The sequence below is a fragment of the Eurosta solidaginis genome, chromosome 5 (genome assembly GCF_040869045.1).
Source record: "Eurosta solidaginis isolate ZX-2024a chromosome 5, ASM4086904v1, whole genome shotgun sequence".
Lineage (NCBI taxonomy): Eukaryota > Metazoa > Arthropoda > Insecta > Diptera > Tephritidae > Eurosta > Eurosta solidaginis.
Window position 1 is genome coordinate 57,619,763 of NC_090323.1, and position 21,822 is coordinate 57,641,584.

Genomic DNA, 21,822 nt, shown 5'->3' on the forward strand with positions numbered 1-21,822 from the left:
TATATAACCAATTTACCGGGTATTTACAATTTGGGTATTTACCCCTTTCCCATCTCTAAAGCATATATGACATTACTTTAATTTTGCTTGGATTCCAAGCTAAAAAAACTGACGAAACTTTATCGGAACTTCAAAACACAAAAACAATTTCTATCATGAAAAAGCGATACCACTATTCCCCCATAATTAGTGAGTTTGGCATGTTTTTGTTTATGTATTACATTTTATTTTTACATTAACATTTTTAACAATAAAAACAATGCAAATAACACGCGAAAATTATTTCGGTCTCTAATGGTTTACTTTTTTCACACGAATGTTGATTTTAATTGTGTTTTTATGCACCAAATTTTCAAACTAAAAACAAAATTTTCATTTGTCAGAAAAAAATAAAGAAAAAACGGCCGAATGTCAAAAAAACCTATCGAAAAACAAACTGGCTCGTTCGTTTTTAATGAACTAGGTTGTATTTTTCTTGTATTTCGTTAGTTTTTTAAAATATAGTTTGCACACTTACACCAGTACTGAAGCCGCATTAGGAGGGAGTGCGGCAAAAAATTTAAGATAAAATACAAGAAAAAATACTCGAAAATAAAGTAGTGTCATATAGGTATAACTATCATTCATTCGTTGATAAATTTCTTCGATTAGCACCAAAAACCTTCATTAGAATTAGCAAGTTATATATTTTTTGACATTTTGGGGAAATCATGTATGTTCAGAAAATTTCTAACATTATTTCAGTTAGGTGTTGTTCACGTATTTTCGAAATTTAGTTGTGGCCAGATTATGATTACTACGTGGCCACGGCGGACTACTACGTGGCCATTTGGCCACGTTCGTATTACTTAAAAAATGCCCTGCTTATACGGCTATGTGCGCGCGAGAGACTGTTAACTACAAACATTCACATCAATAATTCAATCTTTATGTATCTACATAAACGAATAAATAATTGCGTCTACACCTATGTACGTATACGAGCAGCGGAGCGGCAATGCACAAACACATGCATATATCTTATCTCAGTGGTCACAAGAGAGGGCAATAATTTGTGCACGTAGTTGTGGCTGGCGATTTTGTAGCCGAAACAACTAGTAACTTCTGGAAATCGAAGAGCCTAGAAGTATGCAGCGTAAACTATAAAAGCAGTGCAGGCGAGTAAGAAGTAATTCAGTTTGATTGGAATTGTCAAGCAGTTACGAGTAAGACGATATCTAGCGAGCAATAGCAGTGTTATTTTGAATAGTAGAGTTTCATTGAGCTATCAATCAGTGTGGTTAATAAGCAAGATATTCGTTGCAAAGTATAAGTGTTATTGTGAAGTACTTGAATAAAGGCCATTTTGCATTATTACATATTGGAGTTATTTATTCAACAGTTTAGCGATACGAACTTAGCAGAGGGTTGCAAATAAGAGGATTTGCAAGAAAATTCGTTACAATTGGTGTCAGAAGAGGAATTGTTGAATAAATTCCAGAGGACAACAAGGACATGGCAAAGTTCAGTGAATTGAAGATCCAGCAACTGAAGAGGGAGTTGGAGAGCCGTGGATTGAATACAAGCGGCGTTAAACTTGAACTTCAGGCACGGCTACGAGAGGCAATGGAAGCAGAAGGAATTGATGTGGACGAGTATGTATTTTATCCTGATGAGGAGGAGACAACAGCAAAAATTGAAGAGAAAAATGAAACACCGCAGACAATGGCGAACACAGACCTGAACATGATATTGGCTGCAATATCGGCACAAATGTCCGAAATGTCATCACAAATATCTACCAACATGTCATCACAATTAGAATCACAGGAGACACGTATAACATCCAAGATGGAAAATCAACTGGAAGAACAGAAGACACATATTGCAGAAATGTCGTCAGAAATAACATCAAAGATTGAAGCACAAGAAACGCGTATTTCAGAAATCTCGGCACAAATTTCAGCGCAGATATCATCTCAGATCTCTACACAACTTGAAGAGCAGGAAGTCCGTATATCATCAAAGCTGGAAGCACAGGATACAAAAATCGCGCAATTTCAGGCAGAAGTCGATGATTTGAAGGGTCGTATGGAGCAGTTACAACTAAATCGCCCAGCTGTTTCAGCAAGTAATCCAAAGGTAAAAACACCATCCTTTGACGGTTCTGTTCCTTTTCAGGTCTTTAAGCTACAGTTTGAGAAGACCGCAGCAGTGAACCAATGGAATGCTGAAGATAAAGTTGCTGCACTGTTCGTGGCATTGAAGGGGCCAGCAGCCGAAATCCTACAGACGATTCCCGAAGGAGAGCGGAACAACTATGAAGCATTGATGGCCGCTGTCGAGAGACGTTACGGAAGCGAGCATAGGAAACAGATATTCCAAATTGAGTTGCAAAACCGTCACCAAAGAGCGAATGAGACTTTGCAGGAGTTTGCCTCGGATGTTGAAAGGTTGGCTCATCTCGCAAATGCGGACGCACCCGTGGAATACACCGAGAGGGTAAAAATCCAGAGTTTTATAAATGGCATACGGGACGTGGAAACGAAGCGAGCTACATACGCAAACCCAAAGCTCACATTTGCTGAAACGGTATCACATGCATTGACTCAGGAAACTGCCTCCCTATTAAGTAAACCAGCATATAAGGCTCATCGTGTAGAAGTAGAAAGGCCAGAATGGGTAGACACAATTTTGGAAGCACTGAAGGGATCACAACAGAAAAATGCCGGAGTTATTAAGTGTTTCAAGTGCGGCAACCCAGGTCATATTGCACGACATTGCAGCACCGGTCCGAATAGCTCCAACAATGTGGGTGGCCGTAAACGCAGAGCTGAAGGAGATGAGCAAATCTCCAAGTCCACTCAATCGTTAAACTAAAGCGAGTCAGCCGCAAGGGGCGACAGCTGGCTCCCTCAATTGAATGCCCCATAATCTCTATCTCACAAATTGGAAGAAGGTCAAACAATCTTACTGTCGGAGGACATGTGGATGGAAAGGAACGTTTACTGACTGTAGATACGGGTGCATCTCATTCCATCATTCGAGCGGATTTAGTCAACAAGAAGATAACACCATTGCATGGAGCAAGATTGCGTACAGCCACTGGAGAAGACAGCACGGTTCTAGGAGAAGTATCATGTGAAGTCGCAATTGGGAACGTCACGGTAGTACACAATTTTATAGTGGCAGAGATTGTTGATGAAATCATAATTGGAGTGGACTTCTTAATCGACCAGGGCATCAAGATCGACATGCAAAGCAAGACGATGCGATATAAGAACATGGATGTACCACTTAATTTCGGCTACGAGAGAGGCTACAGCAGTAAACGAGTGCTGGTGGAAGAGAGTCAGCGAATACCACCAAAATCCGAAGCAGTCATCTGGGCAAAGGTTGATGGAGATTGTGGGACAAACAAATTGTGGGTTGTCGAAGCAGCAAACAGATCAACACTGAACATACTTGTAGGAAAAACCCTGGCTATGACAAAACAAGATGGACGTGTTCCGGTAAGAGTACTCAATGAGTTCAATTCACCACTCAAACTGACTAAAGGAGCTATTTTGGGAAAATGCCAAGAGGCTGAAGTAATTGTTAACTGTGAACAGCTCCAGGAACACGTTTCAGCCAGTAATACTAATCTTTCAAATGACATCACGGCATGGACGCAGGGGCTAGAGGAAGCATATCAGAGTAAGGCAAAACAACTGCTCCTAAAGTACGCGAACATATTTGACCAGGATGGTTCTAAACCAGGCCGCACCAACGTTGTGAAACATCAAATTGACACTGGAGATGCGAGGCCGATCCGTCAAGCTCCACGTAGTGTTCCACTGGCGAAGCGGCAAGTTGTGAGTCAAATTATACAAGAAATGAGCGACAGCGGCGTCATCGAACCATCAGCTAGTCCCTGGAGCTCACCGGTAGTACTTGTAAAGAAGAAGGATGGAAAAATGAGGTTTTGCGTGGACTACCGGAAGTTGAATGACGTTACGAAAAAGGATAGCTACCCATTGCCAAGAATTGACGACACTCTGGACTCGCTCTCTGGTACGAAATGGTTTTCCACACTGGACTTGAAAAGCGGCTACTGGCAAGTGGAGGTAAAGGAAGAAGACAAAGAGAAAACAGCCTTCAGCGTCGGAGATGGTCTTTGGCAATTTACAGTAATGCCCTTTGGACTATGTAATGCACCAGCTACTTTTGAGAGACTCATTGACCAGGTACTGAAAGGACTACATTGGAAAACATGCTTGGTGTACCTGGACGACATCATCGTATTGGGCAAGAACTTTGATGAACATCTTAAGAACTTGGAGGAAGTTTTCCAGAGAATAGCTGGCGCTGGTCTGAAGTTAAGTCCCAAAAAGTGTGCGCTGTTTAAAAAGGAAGTCAATTATTTGGGTCACAAGGTAACGACAGAGGGCATCTGCACTGCGAACGAAAAAATAGAGGCTGTAAAGGATTGGCCAAGACCACAGAACCTACATGAATTGAGAAGTTTTCTTGGGCTGTGCACATATTACCGCCGATTTGTACCAAATTTTTCCAGCGTAGCCCATAGCCTCCATGAGCTTACAAGAAAAAACAAAGCTTTTGAATGGAAGAAGGAGCAAGAAGTGGCTTTCCAAACATTGAAGGAGCGTTTGTGCACTGCCCCAATGTTAGCATATCCGATTCCAGGAGCAACATTTATTCTAGATACAGATGCGAGTGGATATGCTATAGGAGGCGTTTTATCACAACTGGTCGATGGACAGGAGAAGGTAGTTGCATATTACAGCCGTTCGATTGGAAAACCAGAGAGGAACTACTGCGTTACGCGGAGAGAGCTGTTGGCATTGGTAGAGTGCGTCAAACATTTTCACAAATACCTCTACGGCCAGCGATTCCGTGTCAGGACAGATCACGCAGCGTTGAAATGGCTTCTGCAGTTCCGTAATCCGGAAGGACAATTGGCACGGTGGATCGAGCGACTACAAAGCTACGACTTTTCCATTGAGCATCGAAAAGGTAGTACCCATGGAAATGCTGATGCAATGTCACGAAGACCATGTAGTTTGGAATGCAAGCACTGTTCAAAAGCCGAGGCTAAAGAAGACATTATAGATGTCCGGCTAATGAATATAACATGTACAGATGAATGGGACAAGGAACAGCTAAGAAAGTGCCAGCTAGAAGATGCAGATCTGTCACGTGTTATGCAAGGGCTCGAACGAAATGAAAGACCAAACAGAGAAGAGATGTCAGCAGAGAGTCCCATTGCGAAGTCATATTGGGCACAGTGGAACAGTTTAGAATTGATATCCGGTTGCCTTCATCGAGTATGGGAGAGTGAGGATGGTAAATACAAGAATAAACTGATAGTTGTTCCCAGAAAGAGGATTCCTGACGTGCTCAGCGAGCTGCATAATGGTCCAAGCGGAGGTCATCTTGGAATCACGAAGACGCTCGAGAAGATTAAACAGAGATTCTATTGGGTTGGTTGCCGTCAGTCGGTCACTGAGTGGATTGCGAACTGCGAGGTTTGCAGCAGAGCGAAAGGGCCCAGAACACGAAGTCATGGCCAGATGAAGCAATATAACTCAGGTGCGCCATTTGAAAGGATCGCCATGGATGTCGCAGGTCCATTTCCTACTAGTAACCGCGGAAACAAATACGTACTGGTGGTTATGGATTATTTCAGTAAATGGCCAGAGGTATACCCAATCCCAAACCAAGAAGCAGAAACAGTAGCAGAAGTGGTTAAAAACGAATGGGTTGCAAGGTATGGTGTACCAATGGAGTTACATTCTGACCAAGGCAGGAATTTCGAATCAGCTGTGTTCCAGGAAATGTGTAAGTCATTGGGCATTCGAAAAACACGGACAACTGCATTGCATCCTCAATCCGATGGTATGGTAGAACGATTCAATAGAACATTGGAGGAGCACTTAAGGAAAGTAGTAGACAAGTACCATAAAGAATGGGATACCCGCATACCATTATTCTTGATGGCTTACCGATCAGCAGTGCATGAGACAACGGGCCAAACCCCTGCAAAAGTAATTTTTGGCAATGACCTTAGACTGCCAGCTGATTTGAAGTTTGGGATAGATGCCAATGCGGAGAGAAATGTCCGGAAATCCACTAGTGATTTGGACGAAGAGCTAAGAGAAATACATGATCTGATAAGGCAACGAACAAAGATTATGAGTGACAAGATGAAAGCCAGATACGATAAAGCAATTAATTCCGAAGGTTTTCAGGAAGGAGATTTGGTGCTGTTATACAACCCACAACGTAAAAAAGGTTTGTCCCCGAAATTGCAGTGTAATTGGGAAGGCCCATACAAAGTTGTAAAACGGATCAACGATGTAGTGTACCGCATACAAACCATCGGTAAACCACGAACCAAAATGAAAGTGGTCCATTTAGAAAGGCTGGCAACGTTTAGATCGAGAGATTTGTCTGATCGGGACGATCAGACTTAGGTGGAGGGCAGTGTCACGGATATTACCACCCCTAAGTTATCCCATCACTAAGGCGATGCTAAGGCCATGCCAAGCAGTATTTACGTTAATAATCAAATCAAGTATACACATATATAAGGCAGCCCAGAGAGATGTCACACACAGATGCATTTACTTATACGGCTATGTGCGCGCGAGAGACTGTTAACTACAAACATTCACATCAATAATTCAATCTTTATGTATCTACATAAACGAATAAATAATTGCGTCTACACATATGTACGTATACGAGCAGCGGAGCGGCAATGCACAAACACATGCATATATCTTATCTCAGTGGTCACAAGAGAGGGCAATAATTTGTGCACGTAGTTGTGGCTGGCGATTTTGTAGCCGAAACAACTAGTAACTTCTGGAAATCGAAGAGCCTAGAAGTATGCAGCGTAAACTATAAAAGCAGTACAGGCGAGTAAGAAGTAATTCAGTTTGATTGGAATTGTCAAGCAGTTACGAGTAAGACGATATCTAGCGAGCAATAGCAGTGTTATTTTGAATAGTAGAGTTTCATTGAGCTATCAAACAGTGTGGTTAATAAGCAAGATATTCGTTGCAAAGTATAAGTGTTATTGTGAAGTACTTGAATAAAGGCCATTTTGCATTATTACATATTGGAGTTATTTATTCAACAGTTTAGCGATACGAACTTAGCAGAGGGTTGCAAATAAGAGGATTTGCAAGAAAATTCGTTACAATACTTTCACAAATCCCTTATATTTTCATAAATTTCCTTTAAAAGTACTTTCATAATTTCCTTTTGCGCTCAACTTAAATCAGTTCTACAATCAAAATTCAGGTTTTCGTTAAATTATCGGATAATTCTTTCAGCCTTACCCTATCAAAACCCACTTGTCTTGCAATTCTGCATAACTTCTCTAATCAAGCATAATACATTCTCGAATAATCCTTAACTTCCTTTAAATTTCTATTCAATCTTCATAAACAAATTCCACACATCTTGCAACAAAATTTTAATATTTTGTCCATTCGTTTCAACACGCATGGACCTAAGAAGCGGGAAGGTTATTTCTAAAGATTCCAATCCAGTTTCAAGTTCCGAAAATTCAGAGCAAGATATAGATTCCAATAATTCAGATTCTGATTCATCTTCGAGTGCATCGTCAACTGATACCTTAACAAGTGAACATAATTATAAATTATCCCTGAGTGCAGACTTTTTAGGTTTTGCTAATCAACCTGTTACTCCAAATTCAAGTTTTTCTATTATAACTCCGATTCTTAACGTTACAACCATGGCCACAATCGAGGAGAAAAAATCGTTCATTAGTACTTGCGCCTCGATTATGCGAGACAACTACAGTGGAGACCCGTTAGCACTTGGCTCATTTATAAATAAAGTTGAATTAATGGAAGTATTCTCTAACGAAAATTTAACTCCTACTTTTATTGCATTTTTAAAATCCAAGCTCGAAGGCAAAGCTCGCGAAGCACTACCAACGCACATAGAATCAGTCAGCCAAATTAAAGAAGCGCTATGTAGTGAAATTAGGCCAGACAACTCGAAAGTTGTCGCGGGAAAAATTGCAGCCTTAAGAATAACAATTTTTAAGAATTTTCAAAGCAGGTAGAAGAGCTTTCTGACTCGTTAGAGCGCTGTCTAATCATTGAAGGTATAACCAAGGCAAAAGCCCATGAGATGGCGGTTGAACAAACCATTAGCGTTTGTAGATTAAATAGTAGGTCAGATATGGTGAAATCGATCCTTGCGTCAACAACCTTCAAAGACTCAAAGGACGTAGTAGCGAAAATGATTATAGAGCGAGAACAGGAAGTTAAAGAACGGCAAGTGTTAGCGTTTCGGTCACATCCGATAAGATATAGTAATTTCCGTGGAAATTCTAGAGGTAACAGTAATTTCAGATATAATAACAATAGTAATTTTCGATTTAACGGTAATGCAATTAGGCAACACACTAATACAAATTTCCGAAATAACAATTATAACAGAGGCAATAATCACAATTATAACAGAGGTAATAATCGCAATTATAATAGAGGCAATATCAATTCCAACATAACAACAATAATCGGTCCGGAAATAACAGAAATTCTAGTAATCAGGGTTCAAATTCTAGAAATTCAGCCAACGTTCGTTCTTTAAATGCCGAAGCCCCTCAGGCGCGAACACTGAGGGAGCAGGAGCAATTCGACTAAATATTTCTCAGTCAATATATTGTCTAAATTTAAATTTTTCCGATTTCGTCGAAGTCGCTTGTAGCGATTCTCATAAAATATGCTCTTTTCTAGTAGATTCACAGGCAGACATTTCACTAATAAAAATTTCTAGTTTGGCAAACGATGTAGAAGTAGACGATAGCAACGTAATAAATATAACAGGCGTAACGACAGACACGGTAACAACACTAGGAACAGTTAATACAAGTATAATCGCATCAAATACATTTTTTCCTCTGACCCTTCACGTTGTCAATGACAACTTTAATATCCCTTCGGACGGCATAATAGGGAAAGACTTTCTAAAAACGAACAAATGCATAATCAATTATGCTAATGACACAATTACATTCGGACAAGGGACAGAAAAGGTAAATATTTCAATTTTGCACAGCACTTCAACAAATAGTCTTGTAATTCCACCAAGATGCGAAGTTTTTCGTGTTTTTAGTTTGAAAAATTCGACAAGTCCAGTTTTTGTTGATTCTCAGGAACTTAGTAACGGTGTTTTCACAGCAAAATGTATCGTTGATACAAAAAACCCAATAATAAAAGTTATCAACACCACCGACGAGGTCAAGTATGTAAAAGATTTCAATATTCAAACTGAAGACATTAAAAACTTCAATGTCTATTGCATAAATGATACACCTATCGATTCAAAACGTATAGAAGAGCTTAAATCAATTTTGGCAAAACAAATGCCTTCTTACGCTAAAAAGAAATTACTTGATTTATGTTTGAAGTATTCTGATATTTTTGCATTAAAAACCGACTTGATGACGCTTAATAATTTCTACGAACAAAAACTTAGATTAACTGACAAAACCCCTGTCTATATTAAAAATTACCGTTTGCCATACACACAACGCGAAGAAATAAATAAACAAGTCGAAAACCTATTACAGAATGATTTAATCGAACCTAGTTTTTCAAATTATAACAGTCCTTTAATTTTGGTACCGAAAAAAGATCCAACAGGCAAAAAGTCGTACCGTATGTGCGTAGATTTCAGAGCAGTCAATAAAAAGCTTATAGCCGACAAATTTCCACTAGCACGCGTTGATGACATACTCGATAATCTTGGCAGAGCCTTTAGATCTTTTTTCTGGTTTTCACCAAATACCCCTTCACCCTAAATCTAGAGATGTAACTTCTTTCAGTACAGATCGAGGAGCTTTTCGTTGGAAAGTTTTACCTTTCGGGTTAAATATTGCACCAAACTCATTTTCTCGTATGATGTCAATAGCATTTTCAGGCATTTCGGCAAATCAGGCTTTTATGTATATTGACGACGTTATCGTCATTGGTTGTAGTGAGACACACCACCTTAAAAATTTAGAAAAAGTTTTCGAAACCTGCAGAAAGTTTAATTTAAAGCTGAATCCAAGCAAATGCAATTTCCTTCGTTCCGAAGTAACTTTTCTAGGCCATAAATGCACATCAAAAGGTTTGCTGCCAAATGATTCGAAAATATACGCTATTAAGAGGTATACTAAGCCCAAAGACAAAGATGCGGTTAGGCGATTTGTCGCCTTTGCAAATTATTACAGGCGATTTATACCGAATTTTGCGTCACTGGCAGCGCCTTTAAATCGTTTAAACCGAAAAAAAGTTGAATTTGTTTGGGACGAAGCGTGCGAAAACGCTTTCGAAAAACTAAAACTAGCATTAATGTCCCCTCAACTACTACAATACCCTGACTTCACAAAAGAATTTATAATTACAGTAGATGCTTCTAAGAGTGGGTGTGGCGCTATATTAAGCCAAAAGCATGGTGATAACGATTTACCAATTTGTTTCGCGTCAAAATCTTTTAATAAAGCAGAACAGAAAAAAGCAATTATCGAATTAGAACTCCTAGCAATACATTTCGCTATAAAGCATTTTCGTCCATATGTTTATGGTACAAATTTCACAGTAAAATCCGACCATAGACCACTAGTTTATCTTTTTAACATGAAAGACGCTTCGTCTAAACTTTCTAGAATTCGATTAGAACTATCAGAATATAAATTTACGATTGAATATATAAAAGGAAAATCTAACGTTGTGGCTGATGCTCTTTCACGCATTAGTATAGACGAAATAAAAGAATCTACAAAGCATGTTTTAGCAGTCCAAACGCGATCACAAACCAAACAAAAGGAATTACAAAATAAAGACGATAATTTTACTGACACTTTTTGCGAAACGCATAAAGTACAAGTTTATGACAAATTTTCATACAATTTTTCAAAAAAGATACCGCGAATAAAGTCGACTATACAATTTAATAAAAATAATGAGATCTCCAATATACAAATTTATGCGCATTTAAAACATAAAAAACTAAATTTACTTAATTTTGTGAATGCTAACGGAAAAACAAATTTAGATGAGTTATTTTCGAGGCTTGAAAAAGAAGCCGGCAGTCACAATATTAAGCAGTTAGAATGGCCAAAAAATTATATATTTTTCAAAGAATTTTCGATTACAAATTTTAAAATAAGCGGTAATAAAATTTTAAAATCATTACAAATAATACTAACAGACCCTGTAGAAACTGTGACAGAAACAGAGCAGAAACAAAAACTTATGACAATTTATCATGAGGACCCTTTGTTAGGCGGTCAATGCGGTACAAAACGATTGTATTCAAGATTAAGAACAAAATACTATTGGAAAAATATGACTCGTGACATAGCTAAATTTGTCAAAAATTGCAATAAATGCCTTTTAAATAAAGTAAAACCAAAAACAAAGGAAAATCTTGTTTTGACTCCAACACCCTGCAAACCCTTTGACATAGTAATTGCCGATACAATAGGTCCACTTCCGGAATCCAAATATGGTAACAAGTTCGCTGTTACTATGATTTGTGACTTTTCTAAATACCTGGTAACAGTAGCTGTACCAGATAAATCAGCTAAAACTATCGCTTGCGCTATTTTCGAAACCTTTATATTAACATTAGTACAATGAAAGCTATTAGATCCGATTTAGGAATGGAATATAAAAACGAATTATTCTCTGAATTGACAAAACTTTTAAAGATTGATCATGATTTCTCAACAGCTTACCACCACGAAACTGTTGGTGCTGTTGAAAGAAATCATAGAGTCTTTAACGAATACTTGCGTGCATATCTAAATGAAACGTATTCAGATTGGGATACATATTTAAAATACTTTACATTTTTACATAATACTACAAGTAGTTCGGTTTTTGATAATAAATTTACTCCCTTTGAATTAATATTTGGCAGAAAAACTACAATGCCACATGAATTGCAAAAAGAGCAAATTGATCGGATCTATAACGTAGAAAATTACGCAAAAGAGCTTAAGTTTAGAATGCAAAAATCGCATAAAATGGCAAAAAATTTGATTAATAAGCATAAGATTAGAAATAAAGATTTATACGATAAAACTGCTAAGCCTTTAGAAATTAAAATTAATGATAGAGTTTTAGTAGAAACAGAACCTAGGAATAAACATAAAAATATATACCAAGGTCCCTACATAGTAAAGAATATTGATGGGCCAAATGTAACTATTTGTGAGATAGGTAAAGAAAACGAAAAAACTGTACACAAAAATCGAGTACAAAAAATTAATTAATCTAATAATCTATTATTAATCATGTAAATATATTTTAAAACCGCCCATGAAGGCTAAACAAAAATGTAACAAACAAATATACACTTAATTAGGTAGATTTTACATTAACAAAAAACCGGTTTACTTCAAACATTAAATTCAATATTTTAAACTAACTTTTATATATTTCACTTTATTCAAAATATTACTTTCATTTTTAATCATCTTTTTAGAAGTTGCACTGCGATGAACGAATGAGTCCCGGGTTAGAGCACCCTAATGCTAGCAAAATCCTTCGTTCATAACATTACAACAACATATTAAAGCCTAAAGAAGAATGTGGCAAGATTAATTACTAATCTTACCAAATTCTTCTTTTCTAAAAGAGGAAGATGTAGTGCCAAAGTAAAATATATTAAAATAAATTGTAGATGGCAACCCTCTTTAGAAATGTGCAAGATGCAACCATACATCAGATGCACTTGGCATCACTAAAATTGTTAGAGTCGAACAACTTGGAGAGTTTCTGATTGGCTGAAACTGCCGTTGGTCGACGCCATGATTTTATTTTTGACGCCGTCATTAATTTCGTTGCTAAGCAACGAAGAGGAAAAAACTGCCGAGCTACAGGTTGGCGTTAGCGGCAGTTTTCAGTAAAAAGTGAACCGGCAGCCGCATAAGTGCGAAAATAAAAAAACGTAAAAAAACTAATGCGGCAGTTACCCACGAACGTACGTAGAAAAAACGTGTCAGCTGACACGACCTATCTTATGAGTGTGCAATGTAAACGAAAACTCACCGACGTGCAACGCCCGTACGTACGTAGCCCGGAACGTAGAAATCAAAACAATTTTGATTTTTTCCGTAAGAACGTGTCAGCTGATCACTCTCTCACTAGACAGAGTTGCCTAGTAAACTTTTGTGCGCTAATTTTTGACCGTTTGCAATTTTATGCAAAAAAGCCTAATTAAAGTTTGAAAAATTGTGGAAATAATTCGAAATAATTATGTAAAAGTGCTGATTATAAATATTTAATCTATTTATACTTATTTAATATGTATTCCGGCCTTTTACAATATCAAAAATTAAATTGGAAAAAGTTGATGTTTCCATAAGCATACATGCAAAATGGTCAATGGCAACAGTGCTTATCTGTAAACAATACACACACAAATATGTTATGTACATGTACACAGACGCACACATTGATTCCTACGGGCTTGAGAGTTCGGTCAAACGTGCTTCGTACGACAAACGTCCTTACGTACGGCACACGTCGGTGGGTAACTGCCGCATAAGCCGTGTAAGGTGTAAAAGAATAACAGTATAACATAAAGCTGTGTAAAAGACTAAAGAGAAAAGTTTTACATATAGATAATAAATAAGGAACTAAGGTATACATTTTATAAATAAAGTTTAATAAAGAAGGACACAGAAACTGAAAACTGTTTTTATTAAATTAAAAAATAAAGAAAAAATAAGGGTGAGTGTGTGCGTAGCAACTCTGCGTGTGTGCTCAGAACATTCCCGGTGGATCCATAAAATGGTTTCTGTGTCCTTCTTTATTAAACTTTATTTATAAATGTATACCTTAGTTCCTTATTTATTATCTATATGTAACACTTTTCTCTTTAGTCTTTTACACAGCTTTATGTTATACTGTTATTCTTTTATACCTTACACGGCTTAGTTTCTCTACGTTTATTTATTTTCTCACTTATGCGGCTGCCGGTTTCCTTCAAACTGAAAACTGCCGCTAACGCCAACCTGTAGCTCGGCAGTTTTTTCTCTTCGTTGCTTAGCAACGAAATTAATGATGGCGTCAAAAATAAAATCATGGCGTCGACCTACGGCAGTTTCAGCCAATCAGAAACTCTCCAAGTTGTTCGACTCTAACAATTTTAGTGATGCCAAGTGCATCTGATGTATGGTTGCATCTTGCACATTTCTAAAGAGGGTTGCCATCTACAATTTATTTTAATGTATTTTACTTTGGCACTACAAGATATCGACCAAAACGGGGACCAGGGTGATCCAGAACATCATCTGTCGGGTACCGCTAATTTATTTATATATGTAATACCACGAACAGTATTCCTTCCAAGATTCCAAGGGCTTTTGATTTCGCCCTGCAAAACTTTTTCATTCTCTTCTACTTAATATGGTAGGTGTCACACCCATTTTACCAAGTTTTTTCTAAAGTTATATTTGCGTCAATAGACCAATACAATTACCATGTTTCATCCCTTTTTTCGTATTTGGTATATAATTATGGAATTTTTTTCATTTTTCGTAATTTTCGATATCGAAAAAGTGGGCGTGGTCTTAGTCGGATTCCGGCCATTTTTTACACCAATACAAAGTGAGTTCAGATAAGTAAGTGAACTGAGTTTAGTAAAGATATATCGATTTTTGCTCAAGTTATCGTGTTAACGGCCGAGCGGGAGGGCAGACGGTCGACTGTGTATAAAAACTGGGCGTGGCTTCAACCGATTTCGCCCATTTTCGCAGAAAAGAGTTATCGCCATATAAGCTATGCTCTAACCAAATTTCACAAGGATTGGTAAATTTTTGTTCGACTTATGGCATTAAAAGTATCCTAGACAAATTAAATGAAAAAGGGCGGAGCCACGCCCATTTTGAAATTTTCTTTTATTTTTGTATTTTGTTGCACCATATCATTACTGGAGTTCAATGTTTACATAATTTACTTATATACTGTAAAGATATTAACTTTTATTTTAAAATTTGAATTAAAAAAATGTTGTTTTTCAAAAATGGGCGTGGTCGTTCTCCGATTTTGCTAATTTTTATTAAGCATACATATAGTAATAAGAGTAACGTTCCTGCCAAATTTCATCTTGATATCTTCAACGACTGCCAAATTAAAGCTTGCAAAGCTTGCAAAACTTCAAAATTACCTTCTTTTAAAAGTGGGCGGTGCCACGCCCATTGTCCAAAATTTTCTTAGTTTTCAGTTCTGCGTCATAAGTTCAACTCACCTACCAAGTTTCATCGCTTAATCCGTATTTGGTAATGAATTATCGCACTTTTTCGATTTTTCGAAATTTTCGATATCGAAAAAGTGGGCGTGGTTATTGTCCGATATCGTTCATTTTAAATAGCGATCTGAGATGAGTGCCCAGGAACCTACCTACCAAATTTCATCAAGATACCTCAAAATTTACTCAAGTTATCGTGTTAACGGACGGACGGACATGGCTCAATCGAATTTTTTTTCGATACTGATGATTTTGATATATGGAAGTCTATATCTATCTCGATTCCTTTATACCTGTACAACCAACCGTTATCCAATCAAAGTTAATATACTCTGTGAGCTCTGCTCAACTGAGTATAAAAACACATATGTAAGTAAAGTTCAGAAAAATTCCGGAAAATCTTATAAAACTGTGAAAGGAGTTATGAAGCCAGCTAAAACACTTAATGTACTTGAATGTCCATGTCCGTTAAAATGTCATCAGCATTTCAGTGAGAATAATTTGCGAATTATTTTTGAAAATTTTTATAAAATTGGTGATCATGATTTGCAAAAATCTTATTTATGTGGACAAATTGCAGTGATTGAAACAAGAAGATCTTATAAGAAGTCAAAAGAAGGCAAAAGCCGAAGATCTAGTACAAGAATTTACAAACTTCCTGGAGAAAATAATGTTGGAATGCATGTCTGCAAAATATATTTTAAGCAGATCTTACAAATAACCGATGGGCGTATTACACGTGCACTTAAACATACAGCACCTGGAAGTGGCACAACTACACCAAAATTGGACCAAAGAGGAAGACACACACCTCATAATAAGACCAGCGTTGAAGCTACAGAAATCGTGAAAGAATTTATCAATAAATTTTCGAGGTATAGTTCCCACTATTCAAGAAATAAGAATATTCAAAGAGAATTTCTCGCACATACCTTAAACATATCGTTTATGTACTAGTTGTATAGTGGAACTGTAGAAATGGGCAAGGTTGTATATAAATTCGTTTTCACCAAAATCTTTTTAGAAAACTTATATTTAAGAATTCATGAGCGTAACACCGGCTTATAATAATTGAATTTCAATTATTATGTTTTTCTAAGAGAAACTGAAAAGAAAGAAACATTTACTGGCATATTGCGATGGACCCATTTCGAAAACCGCCAACGTAATCATCATCAGGCAATTTTGTAATGTTATCAAAGGTTTCACCGGGATTCGAACCGTGAATCACTAGGCCATTCTGCTGGTCTTTGTTTTCTGCTTAATTCAGTTTTTCTCATTTCTACACTAACAACACAATTTAGACATTTTGTCTCTATATTAATTTGTGTGCCGGTGAAATTCAATTATTATAAGCCGGTGTTAAGCTCATAAATTCTTAAATATAAGTATAAACTGAACACACTATTAAACAAACATACATAAATATGTACAACTGAGCCCGAGTTTACAAAACTTCTCATTCGCAACGAAGAAGAACTTTACAAAATTGAATTTTTAGAAAACTGTAATTTGCATTTTCGAGCTCCAATTTCCGACAGTTGAAAAAAATTTGATTCTTTTAAAGTAAAAATCGAAGCCGCAGGTGATCCTTCTGAAAAGGAAAGGATTACGACCGAAAGAGATTTACATCACCGAAGAGCTGAATCAGCTATAACTGCGATGCAATTGGACTCGAAACTTAACAAGGAAGAAAAGCCGTTATAGGATTCGATCTTATGAAAACGCTGCCGACACCAGTCATTTCCACAGGGGTAGCTTACTACAAAAGTCAGCTATGGACCTATTGTGTTGGTATTCATGACCTTATCACGAACAAGTCATTCATGTATACCTGGAATGAGGGAATAGCTTCACGTGGACCACAGAATATAGGGTCTTGCATTATTTATTACGTAAAAGCCAATGTTAAATGTAAGAACCAAATAATGTATAGTGGTCAAAGTGGTGGCCAAACCCGGGACATAAAATGATCACTATTTGCACATACATGGTCAATAATTCGACCTTCCCAGTGGAACAGATGGACCACAAATTTTTAGTATTTGGCCACTCATTCCTACCATGCGATCAAGATTTTGGTCTCATTGAAAAAAAAAAAAAAAATATTGTAACGAATTTTCTGCAAATCTTATTTGCAATCCTCTGCTAAGTTCGAATCACTAACCTGTTGAATAAATAACTCCAATATTGAATAATGGAAAAAAATGGCCTTTATTAAAATACTTCACAATAACACTTATACTTTGCTACTCGCTGGCTTAATAACCAAACTGATTGATAACTCAAATGAAACTCTACTATTGGCCGCCAGATCGCGTGCTTAATCAAACTGATTGATAGCTCAACTCAAACTGAATTACTTCTTACTCGCCTGCCCCGCTTTTATAGTTTACGCTGCATACTTCTAGGCTCTTCGATTTCCAGAATTTACTAGTTAGTTTCGGCTACAAAATCGCCAGCCACAACTAAGTGCACAAATTATTGCTCTCTCTTGTGACATGTCAGATAAGATATATGCATGTGTTTGTGCATTGACTCTTCGCTGCTCGTATACGTACATGGTACATATATGTAGACGCAGTTATTGTTTCGTTTATGTAGATACATAATGATTGAATTATTGATGTGCATTCACGTCACTGCTTAGCATCGGCTTAGAGACGATAGCATCGCTCAGTGCTGCTAACATTCGTTACAATGCCCTCCACCTAAGTCTGATCGTCCCGATCAGACAAATCTCTCGATCTAAACGCTGCTAGCAACGCCAAATGTACTACTCTTCTATTTCGTGATTTCCCAATTGCTTGTATGCGGCAGTTGACATCACTGATCGTCTTCACAACTCTGTACGGGCCTTCCCAACTACACCGATATTTGGATGGAACACCTTTCCGCCGGTGAGGGTTGTATAGCAGTACCAAATCTCCCTCCCGGAAACCTTCCGAATTATTTTCCTTGTCGTACCTGTGTTCCACCTTACTACTCATTATTCTGGATCGTTCCCTCGCACTCTGTTGCTCGGCCCATGAAGAACTACTTCGCAGAGCTTGCGCTGGACGGATTTGCTTTGCATAATCAGTATCGTTCCGACGCTTCACAACAGTAGTGTGCCTTGGCTTGAAACCACCCTTGCATTCTTTCTTCGTTTTAGTACGTCCGTTAGGGCTTTTCAATGCCAGTGTTTCGCTCACAGGTACCTTCGGCTTTGATTTGTTTGGCCCATTTGTTCCATCAACCTTTACCTTTGAATTTCGTGGCCTTCGTCGAGTCTTCTCCACCAGTACCCGATTACTGCTGAACCCTTTTTCCAAACTAAAATTAAGTGGCACATCTTGGTTCTCATAACGCATCACCCTTCTCTGCATATCGATCTTGATGTCATGGTCAACCAAGAAATCCACTCCCAATATAACTTCATCAACAATCTCCGCCACAACAAATTTGTGTAGAACCATGACCTTCCCAATCAATACTTCACATATCACTTCTCCCTGAACTCCCAGTGACCGTACGCAACTTTGCTCCAGGTAACGGTTTTACTCTCCTGTTGACCAAGTCAGGTCGGATCAAGGAATGAGATGCGCCCGTATCTACAGTCAGTACTCGTTCTTTGCCATCCACATTCCCTCTGACGGTAAGACTGCTCGATTTTCTGCCAATTTGCGACACAGATATCACAGGGCATTCAATAGCCGGGGCAAGTTTTCGATCTTTACATTCGACACGCTCTTGCTCATTTCCGCCAGCTTTGCGTTTACGGCCACCCACATTGTTGGAACTATTAGGACCAAGATCGCAATGACGTGCAATGTGACCTGAGTTGCCGCACTTGAAACATTTAATAACTCCGGCATTCTTCTGTTGAGATCCCTTCAGTGCTTCCAAAATTGTGTCTACCCAATCTGGCCTTTCTACTTCCCCACAGCGTGCTTTGAAAACTGGCTTACATAGAAGCGACGCTGTTTCCTGAATTAATGCATGTGATACGGTTTCAGCAAATGTCAGTTTTGGGTTTGCGTATGTAGCTCGCTTCGTTTCCACGTCCCGTATGCCATTTATGAAACTCTGGATTTTTACCCTCTCGGTGTATTCCACGGGTGCGTCCGCATTTGCGAGATGAGCTAACCTTTCAACATCCGAGGCAAACTCCTGCAAAGTCTCATTCGCTCTTTGGTGACGGTTTTGCAACTCAATTTGGAATATCTGTTTCCTATGCTCGCTTCCATAACGTCGTTCTACAGCAGCCATCAATGTTTCATAACTGTTCCGCCCTTTCAATGCCACGAACAGTGCAGCAACTTTATCTTCCGCATTCCAGTTGTTCACTGCTGCGGTCTTCTCAAACTGTAGCTTGAAGACCTGGAAAGGAAGAGAATCGTCAAATGATGGTGTTTTTACCTTTGGATTGCTTGCTGAAACAGCTGGGCGGTTTAGTTGCAGCTCCTGTATACGACCTTTTAAAGCATCTACCTCAGCCTCGATTTTGTTCTCAAACTGCATTATTTTTTCGTCCATACGGGCTTCTAGTTGTACAGAGGTCTGCGATGATACCTGTGCTGAAATTTGTCCCGACATTTCGGATATACGTGCCTCCTGTTCTTCAATCCTGGATGCTATTTGTGACGACATTTCGGATATACGTGCCTCCTGTATTTCAATCCTGGATGTTATTTGTGACGACATTTCGGATATACGTGTCTCCTGTGATTCAATCTTTGCTGTTATACGGTTCTCCTGCGATTCCAGCTGAGTTTCCATCTTGGATGTTATGCGTGTCTCTTGCGATTCCAGTTGGGATGCCATATTTGTGGATATTTGTGATGACATTTCTGTTATACGTGCCTCTTGCGCTTCCAGCTGGGATGCCAATTGCGACGACATTGATGCTACTGTCGATGTTTGTGCAGATATTGCAGCCAATATCATGTTCAAGTCTGTGCTGGTAACTGTCTGAGATGTTTCGTTTTTCTCTTCAATTTTTGTTGTCTCCTCGCCATCAAGATGAAAGACATACTCTTCCACATCAATTCCTTCTGCTTCCATTGCCTCTCGTAGCCGTGCCTGAAGTTCAAGTTTAACGCCGCTTGTATTCAATCCACGGCTCCCCAACTCCTCCTTCAGTTGCTGGATCTTCAATTCACTGAACTTTGCCATGTCCTTGTTGTCCTCTGGAATTTATTCAACAATTCCTCTTCTGACACCAATTGTAACGAATTTTCTGCAAATCTTCTCATTTGCAATCCTCTGCTAAGTTCGAATCACTAAACTGTTGAATAAATAACTCCAATATTGAATAATGGAAAAAAATGGCCTTTATTAAAATACTTCACAATAACACTTATACTTTGCTACTCGCTGGCTTAATAACCAAACTGATTGATAATTCAAATGAAACTCTACTATTGGCCGCCAGATCGCGTGCTTAATCAAACTGATTGATAGCTCAACTCAAACTGAATTACTTCTTACTCGCCTGCCCCGCTTTTATAGTTTACGCTGCATACTTCTAGGCTCTTCGATTTCCAGAATTTACTAGTTAGTTTCGGCTACAAAATCGCCAGCCACAACTACGCGTACAAATTATTGCTCTCTCTTGTGACAACTCAGATAAGATATATGCATGTGTTTGTGCATCGACTCTTCGCTGCTCGTATACGTACATGGTACATATATGTAGACGCAGTTATTGTTTCGTTTATGTAGATACATAATGATTGAATTATTGATGTGCATTCACGTCACTGCTTAGCATCGGCTTAGAGACGATAGCATCGCTCAGTGCTGCTAACATTCGTTACAATATTATAAGGAAATTTTTGCGCCTGATGATTGGGATCGTGTAATCATCACGGCAAAAAGAAGGGAACCATTTCACTTGGTAAAGATGACGGCAGATTAATATCCTTAATCAAGAACATTTAGAAGTTTTTAGAAAATGTGAAGTCATTTATCATTCAATACAAATATTCAGATGACATAGTTTTATTTCAAGAAGTTGATATTTCAAGGAGGAACCCCAGTAGATTTGGAATTGGAACCGCTTTATCGTGGAGGAAGATTCATTGAAGCTGCAAAGTTTAAGGATTTACAGGAACTCAAAGAGTTCATACCTCCCATGCTTTTTATAATAATTTAAGAACAAATTCGAGAGCCGAAGACGAAAATATTCAGGAAGAACACGAATAATAATTATTATTAATTAGTATTATTTAAAACGCTAAAAATTATTTTTACTATTTATCTGAAGACATTTTGTATGTTTTAATTAATGGAGCCAAAATGGTTCCTATCAATATATTTTTTTAAATGGATTCCAAAATGGCCTAAGCCACTTAAATTTTTGTATTAACTGTTTAAAACAGTTTTTATGTAAATTAATTAACACCTAATGATTAACCTAAAACACATATTACAACTAATCTTTATTTACGATTAATAAAAAAATAAAAATATTTTAAAAACTTATTTTCCTTTAACTTCGTTTTTCTCAGAACCATTTTTTGGGCCTAAGGCCATTTTGGTGCTGAGCGCCTCATATGTAGGTGT

General features: G+C 38.0%; 1 protein-coding gene across 1 annotated transcript in view; it reads right to left on the minus strand.

The window, feature by feature from the left end:
- Atox1 (Antioxidant 1 copper chaperone) overlaps window positions 1-21,822 on the minus strand; it is an 87,139-nt gene that overhangs the window by 63,916 nt on the left and 1,401 nt on the right. The gene's annotated exons all lie outside the window — the stretch shown is intronic.